This window comes from Heptranchias perlo, chromosome 22, assembly GCF_035084215.1.
Source record: "Heptranchias perlo isolate sHepPer1 chromosome 22, sHepPer1.hap1, whole genome shotgun sequence".
In the NCBI taxonomy this organism is placed as follows: Eukaryota; Metazoa; Chordata; class Chondrichthyes; order Hexanchiformes; family Hexanchidae; genus Heptranchias; species Heptranchias perlo.
The window spans coordinates 9,619,162-9,628,116 of NC_090346.1; positions in this window are offsets into that span (position 1 = coordinate 9,619,162).

The following is an 8,955-nucleotide window of genomic DNA, read 5'->3' on the forward strand; positions in this document are numbered from 1 at the left end:
TAATTTCAGTAGCGCATAGGCTAAATTTTGCAACATTTGAAGAAAAATAATGACTAGCTTATACCTGTAAGTACTGAATTTTAAGCATCCATTCTATTCTAGTAACTACAGTACTTAACCCAACATAGGTCACTTCCATGGCAAATCACAAGTCACATCATATGATTTCACTAATGACTTTGCATCTCCTACAGTAGAGCCTTAGGGCTGACTAACCTTGAACTGAACTCTGACATTCAATAATGAGTCATAAATGTAAATCTGAAGTCCCAGGGCCATAGCTCCAAAAAAAGTGGGATCCACAAAAAAAAAATCTTGCAATTTAGCAGTTCAAATAAAGTGTGTTTGAGAATTTAACAATTTGATTTTTTTTCTTATAAATACAGTCTTTTGTAATCTTTTCAATTGTACCTTTTGGATTGGCAGTTCAAGCCCAACTTTGATCCTTACATAGAAAGCATAGGACTGTAGGTGTCTCAAGATATGTAAAATCCTTCAGCCTGATTAGCTTAGGCCACTTGTAAGCAACTAGTAGACCATACCATATACCTGCTTTAAAAGTGCCTTGTGGGCCATATCTACTTAGCACTAAGAACAATCAATGTCATTTTCTTTTTGGACAAATTAAAAAGTGACCTGGCTGGCAATTGTTGGCCGTTTCTCACCAGGGTTGTTTGAGTCCTGGGTGTTGGAACTTGAAGTAGACATCAGATGAATGAGTAGTGCAAGTGTACCTCCACTTATCCAATGCTGGGATCCTTTTGAGAATATGCATGCTTTTAGATGGTTTATATATTGCAGTCACGGGACTGAAAATATGTTGTCACCTCACTAGCAATCATTTTGGTATTTTCATATGCCTGTCTCATTTCTCTCATCTCAACTCCTTTTGGATTCCATTTCTCATGACTCACTTTATTTGTAATGTTTCAATACGAGGATGTGAATGATAGTAAAGTCAATTATAAACTGCGCAGATACACCACTAGGAATTCTCGTTAGAAAGCAGCATCAAAATTTACCACTGTACAGCTCCTGAAATGCTTCCATGCAAGCACTAAGTTTGTAAGTGTCAGTCTTAGCTCAGTGGTAACACTCTTGGCTCCAAGTCAGAAGATTGTGGGTTTAAAGCTCACTCCAGCGATGTGGACACGTAGGGTGGAGCTTCCTGCTTCAGCCGGGCCGTAACAAAATGGAAAGAAAAATCGTCTGGGTTGTATAATGGGCAGCTGATCCGCTACCACCCATTTTAAGCCCCTGCCAAAGTTGAAAGTTCCAACGACAATCTAGGCTGACTCTTCAGTGAGGAAGGTGCTGTCTTTCGGTTGTGGCATTAAACTGACGCCCTGTCTGGCCCTCGGGTGGAAGTTAAAGATCCCATAGCACTTTTCAAAAAGAGTGCAAGATTTTTCCTGGTCAAGATTTATACCATAACCAAAACAAATCAGTTATCTGGTCATTTATCCCATTGTTGGGCCTTGCTATGTGTGCAAATTGGCTGTCCAGCTTCCCTACATTACAACATTAAAAGTACTTCATTGGGTGTAAGTACTTTGGGATGTCCGGAGAATCTGAAAGGTGCCATATAAATGCAAGTTTTTTTTTTACATAGTTGGGGCTGGGGAGCTGAATGTATGGAATAGCATGCTGTCATTAAAGAAAGTCCCTGCTGCAATCATTCTTAATGTACAAGTATTGTTTTAAAAAGCTCTAAATATAGAGGACTTTCATTACTGTCCAAACAGATGGGCACAAGGTCACCATTTCCTTGACTCTCTTCAGTAGCAGCATGCTTGATACTTAAATGAAGTAAAGCTCGCAAGTTTTTGAAGTGTTTCATTTATTCAACAGATATTAATGAATATCTAGCACAGCCACCACATGCTGCTGTGGTTAATTAAACTTGCTTCATAGGTGGTACGACAGCATTGAGTGGTTAGATGTGGATTTACACTGCCATCTGGCACTCACTCAGTTCTCAATCTTGGCCTTATCAATGTTTAACAGAAGCCAGATGAACTTTCCACGGGGATCTGATGAAGAGGATCACACCTTACCCTGGGAGCAGGCTTCTTGTCCTCTTTGTCAGGGAGGGTGTGTGGCACAGGGAGATCCAAATGGGGGATAAGAGGAGAAAATAACATGAGAAAAATGGAGTGGTGTCTTTTACATTCACCCTCTCTCGTTCCACCGTATAGAGTTGTCACTCAAATATGACGAGTTTTCTACCAGTTCACCTCATTGGCTTACTGATAAAGTACTCAGTGTAGTACTGAGAAACCGAGATCAAGAAAGTCCCAAATTCAGTCCTCGGGTCTGTGCTATTAGTTGGGACAGTAATTAGAGTGTTACAATTGGCCTCAGTGCTGCTGAGATGGGGGGAGATCAGTGTGCCTGGTTGGAAAAAGTTTCATGGATTGAGCTCAGCTATGATGGCATGCGGACACTCGCTGTCTAGGTTCACACATAAAGAATAGTCACTTGAGAGGGGAGCCAGAGGCTGTGGAACTCTAGTAAGAGTCAGAGACTTCAGTAACCATAGAAGTTTACAGCACAGAAGGAGGCCATTCGGCTCATCATATCTGCGCTGGCTCTTTGCTAGAACAATCCAAAACCAATACCATTGCCCTGTAAATTCCTCTGCTTCAAATGTTTATTTACTTTTCCCTTAAAAGATGCAATGGTCTCTGCCTCAACCATTCCCAGTCCCAATGGAGTCCATGCTCTAACAACTCTCTGCATAAAGATTTTTTTCCTACCCTTTCCCCTCACTGTTAGTGACAGTTTTAAATTAATGATGCCTCATTACTAACAATCCAACTAGAGGAAATAGCTGTTCCCTACTCTTCCTATGAAAACCCTTCATAATTTTGAAAACATTTATTAAATTTCCTATTAGCCTTTTTTTCCCCCAGTATCTCAATCATCTCCACATACTTATACTTTCTAATCCATGTTATTTTCCTGGTGAATCTACATTGTATGCTGTCTATGGCTTTAGTGTCCTTTCTATAATGGGATGCCCAAAATTGCCTTGTACAATTTATCTTAACCTCTTTGCCCTTGTACAGTCGGCCCCAAGGAAGGGAAGAAAATGTTCATGAATTTCCCCCATCAATTTTTGACAGACCTGTTTCTTGGAGCACTATAAGGAAATGAACAGACTTGCTTTGAATGAAGAAAGCTCTAATGTTTTTCATCACTCACCACACAAAGTGTCTGCCATGTCACTTGGACAAGAAGGAACTGGAATTCCTCAGTGGTCCAGCTGAGGACCAGCAGAATCCTCCAAGAAACGGTTGTGCCATGTCTCCGCTGTTTCCGGGAGAATTCCTATTTGCCTGGTATGGGGTGGAATCTCTGCCTGTCCCTTACAGGGCAAATGATGCCAAGGGGGCAGAGCCAGGAGTGGGGACTCAATAGGCTGGGCGGTCCAGCTACTTTGGCTCAGTTGGGACCCAGCATATCAGTGGAGGATGCTACGTCCAGTGAAGTGAGCTGAACCAGCCCCCACATGCCCCCAGTTGGCAGGTGGTCACCAGAGTTTCTGGCAACATGAGGCAGGCACGTGCCAGAAATGCACCATGCTAATTAGGTGCCCTCCCACTAGCCCTGAAATGTTCAAGATCATGGAATCTTACAGCACAGAAGGAGGCCATTTAGCCCATAGTGCCTGTGCCGGCTCTTTAAAAGAGCTATCCGATTAGTCCTACATAGCTCTTTCTACATAGCTCTTTCCCCATAGCCCTGCAATTTTTTCCTTTTCAAGCTAATGTGATTCCTATATTTTTAAAATGGACATAGAACCAGTCTAAGGAACTATAAATCAATTAGCTTAATGTTGGTGGTAGGAAAGATAATGGAATTCTTACTCAAAGATGTAATAGAAAAACATCTAGAAACCAAAAATATAATGAAGAATAGTCAGCACAGATTTCAAAAGGGAAGGTCATGCTTGACCAACCTTATTGAATTCTTTGAAGAAGTAACAGAAAGGGTAGACAAGGGTAATGCAGTGGATGTAATATATTTGGATTTTCAAAGGCCTTCGATAAGGTACCACATAGTAGACTCATGACTAAGGTCAAAGCATGTGGAGTCAGGGGACAAATAGCAGAATGGATAGCAAGCTGGGTACATAACAGAAAACAGAGAATAGGGATTAAAGTTAATTACTCAGACTGGTAAAAGGTGGGATGTGATGTTGCACAAGGATTGGTGCTGGGACTACTGTTGTTCACCATTTACATAAACGATTTGGACTTGATAATCGGAAGTACAATTTCAAAATTTGCAGATGACACCAAACTGGGGGGGTATAGTTAATACTGAGGAGAACTGCGACAAAATGCAGGGAGTCATTAATAAACTTGCAGAATGGGCATGTAATTGGCAAATGAATTTCAATATAGGTAAATGTGAGGTATTACATTTTGGTGGGAAGAATAAGGGGTCCACATACTGCTTGGATAATAAGAATCTAAATGGGGTAGAAGAGCAGAGGGATCCAGAGGTACAGATACACAAATCACTAAAAGTAGCGACGCAGGTTAATAAGGCCATAAAAAAAGCAAACCAAGCACTGGGGTTCATTTCTAGAGGGATAGAATTGAAAACCAGAGAAGTTAAGCTAAACCTGTACAGAACTTTGGTTAGATCACACTTGGAGTACTGTGCACAGTTCTGGTCTCCATATTATAAAAAGTATACAGAGGCACTGGAGAAGGTGCAAAAAAGATTTACTAGGATGGTACCAGAACTGAGAGGTTATACCTATCAGGAAAGATTGAGCAGGCTGGGGGTCTTTTCTCTAGACCTGATAGAAGTCTTTAAGATTATGAAAGGGTTTGATAGGGTAAACGACAACAACAACAACTTTCATTTATATAGTGCCTTTAACGTCATAAAACATCCCAAGGAGCCGATGTGTGGTTGGAAGCTCATCTCAGTGTCAAATAGGACGCCAAAGTTGCGAACAGTCTGGTTCAGCCTCAGACAGTGGCCAGGAAAAGGGATGGAGTTGGTGGCTAGGGAACAGAGTTTGTTGTGGGGACTAAAGACAATGGCTTCGGTCTTCCCAGTATTTAGTTGGAGGAAATATTTGCTAATCCCAGTACTGGATGTCAGACCAGCAGCGTGACAAATCAGAGACAGTGAAGGGGTCGAGGGAGGTGGTGGTGAGGTAGAGCTGGGTGTCATCAACACACGTGGAATCTGACGTCGTGTTTTCAGATAATGTCACCAAGGGGCAGCATGTAGATGAGAAATAGGAGGGGGCCAAGGATAGATCCTTGGGGGACATCAGAGGTAACTGCGGGAGTGGGAAGAGAAGCCATTGCAGGTGATTCTCTAACTTTGACTGGTTGGACAACGGAGGAGAGACATTGGAGGAGGATGGTGTGGTCAACCGTGTCATAGGTTGCAGACAGGTCGAGAAGAATGAGGAGGGATAGTTTACCATGGTCACAATCACATAGGATGTAATTTGTGACTTTGATAAGGGCCGTTTCGGTACTGTGGCAGAGGCAGAAACCTGATTGGAGGGATTAAACATGAAGGTCCTGGATTCAATCTCTGGTCTGTGCCGAGTTGATTGATCTCAGCCAAGGGCTGCAAAAGGAGTGCTACTCAGTGTCCCAGGGTTCAGGAAGGCAAAGCCAGTCAGAATTCATGCTCCCGATCCAATGATTCCTGCTGGAAGTGCATGTATGCTAATATCAGATAAATACAGGATCTGGCTCGACTGGAATGCCCCACGTAGTCAAATAACCCATGTCAGTTGTGGCTCAGTGGTAGCACTCTCACCTCTGCCAGAAGTTTGTGAGTTCAAGTCCCACTCCAGCGTCTTGAGCTCAAAATCCAGGCTGACACTTCACTACGGTACTGAGGGAGTGCTGCACTGTTGGAGGTGCCGTCTTTTGGATGAGATGTTAAACTGAGGCCTTGTCTGCCCTCTCAGGTGGACATAAAAGAGCCCATGGTACTATTTCAAAGAAGAGCAGGTGAGTTCTCCCCGATGTCCTGGCCAATATTTATCCCTCAACCAACATCATTAAGACAGTTGATCTGGTCATTATCACATTGCTGTTTGTGGGAGCTTGCTGTGCTCAAATTGGCTGCTGCGTTTCTCTACATTACAACACTTCAAAAGTACTTCATTGGCTGTAAAACACTTTGGGACATCCTGAGGTTGTGAAAGGCACTGTATAAGTGCAAGCTCCTGACTTCCCAACCTACTGACCCACATAAAAATTGGCCACTTGAGAAAGATGCCGCAAAGCAACTGGCACCTATGGACCTGTTCCCCAATAAGGAGTCAATGTTTTTGGGGAGAAGAAGATTAATGAGATTAATTAAATTCATTTAAATTAATTAATTAAGGTCCTATTATCCTGACTAAAATGCAAAAAAAAAGTAAATGATTGAGACTCTCCCCTTCCCCCAACATTTGTTTAAAATATTTACGACAGTTCCATGTAATTAGAAAGTGATGAGACTGCAATGTGCTGTCAGTTTACTAGAACTTACGGTGTGACCAAGATATTCATCTTAGTGGAACTGCAGTATTAACATAGATATTCCTGAGAGAGGAATAGGTTCTTGAAGGAAATGAAAGCTTTAATTCAGTTCTGGATTCTGAACACTTTATGAAGCGCGAATGATTTTTGAATATAATTGAATTGCAGCCTTTAATTCCCACCACCATCTGTTATTTTGTATAATCAATGATGACATTACTTTAAGATTTATAAGTCATTACACCCCTGTTGTCGTGGAGAGCTGTTTAATTACTCTAGCAGCTAAAACTAATGCCACATGAAATCCTGTGCATGGTATAATAACCTGCAAAATAATAGTTGTGTGATCCCTGAAAGAGTTGATTGGCCTATAGTACCCAACAACAACATAAAACGTCCCAAGGCGCTTCACAGGAGCGATTATCAAACAAAATTTGACACCGAGCTGCATAAGGATATATTAGGAGAGGTGACCAAAAGCTTGGTCAAAGAGGTAAGTTTGGACTATAGGTCCACAATGAGACTTCATCTGGGACATGTAGGAAAAGGCTACCTAGACTTTGAAGTCACATTGGTACAAAAGGCAAATTAAAAAGGTACTTTCACAATTAATGAAAGCTGTAAAACTAAATTAATCTCAAAGCCTCAAAAATTGTAGGAAATAGGCCATTTACAGCCATCATTAATGTTATTGTCAAGAGTGTGAATAGTTGGCTGTTTGTCCTCTACCACTTGTCTGATTAATTACCAGATGAGACAATTTGACCTGGTTATTGCAGACCTCCTGTCTCCAGCAGCATCTTATAGACAATAGGATGAGAAAGTATCCATCTCCAGTCCACAGCTACTCACAGATCCTCATATTTAATTAGAGGCATCAGAGAAGAAAAAACCCCAGATAGTTCAGGGAAACTTATGTTGAAAAATTCTAGTATTTCTAGAGGAAGAGCAGGTGAGTTTTCCCCAATGTTCTGGCCAATATTTATCCCTCAGCCAACATAATTGTAAAACAGATTATCTGGTCATTATCATATTGCTGTTTGTGGGATCTTGCTCTGCGCGAATTGGCTGCCGCGTTTCCTACAACTGTAACTACACTTAAAAAGTTCTTCACTGGCTGTAAATGCTTTGGGACGTCCTAAGGTCATGAAATGCTATATATAAATGCAAGTCTTTCTTTTTAGTCTTAGGACCAACATCCAATGATAACGTTTTGTAGTGTATCCCCTGATTTATTCTTGGTGCTTTAGCTGGCATAAAATACCAGGCAGGTCAGGAGACAAGAGTGGACCAACAAATCTCAGTTGTTTTCTGTGTCATTGCCAGCCCCCCAGAATATGACAATGAAAATGAAGCCACTGAGCTCCCCCAATGGCGTAGTGCATGCACTGCCCAGTCTATTAGCTGAACACGCAGACCAGGAGATCCCAATGCACGTCCTGAGTAGGGAAAAGGCTGATTCACTCTGTAGCTGAATGGGTAACATTATTGGTGATAACCTCGCTGTTACTGAGACGGAAACACTGCTTCACTGTGGGGGTGAGGAGGGGGTCACTTGTATCCTTGGGTCCTTTTAAACTAGCTTGCACTGTTCTACTTCAGGCACCCCAAGTCAACAATGTACCAAGGCCTAACCTCAATTAAGTGACCCTACTTCAGCTGGGTGACTATTTCCATTTCCCATACCAGGCCATGAGGTCTGTTGGAGTGAGACTGCCAGTGTAATCTCAAATTAGAGGCAGTTCCGTGCTGTGGTCCCATACCGTTGAAGAAGTGGATTGAGACTGACAACTTATCTCACATGGGGACCAGTAGAAAGAGTAGATCTTCATGCCTTCAGCTCAGGGTGGATTCAAACCCAGCTGAGGAGATGAGAGAGCAGTTTGAAAATGAATCCACTGTATTACCCAGTCACCATCAGTTTGTCTTTACAAAGCTGGGTAGCTTTACGATGTGCCTGGTGAGTGCTTGTAGTTACAGAGACTGTGTATCTATAAATGTGTATCTGTTTGTGAACACAGAGCTTATTTATAGCCTGTGTGATATAAATGCAGAAACTGAGTGTTTTGGAAACTCTTTGGTTTTTCTCATCTTTGAAACTAATAACTGGCCAACCAAAGTAATGTATTTGTAATGCATATGCTGTGTATATTATTGTAGTTGTAATGTATTACTGCATGTGTTAATGTATGCATGTGTTAATGTATTTGTAATGTATGTACTGCATGTGTTAATGTATTTGTAATGTATGTACTGCATGTGTTAATGTATTTGTAATGTATGTACCATGTACATTATTATTGTTGTAATGTATGTACTGTGCACGTCGTATGTAGTTTTAATGTGCGCACTGTGCACGTTAATGGAGTACACTATTGGTCATGTGGTTTGTTGCATATCTTTCCATCAGGTATTCCTCTTCAATATACTTTGCAAT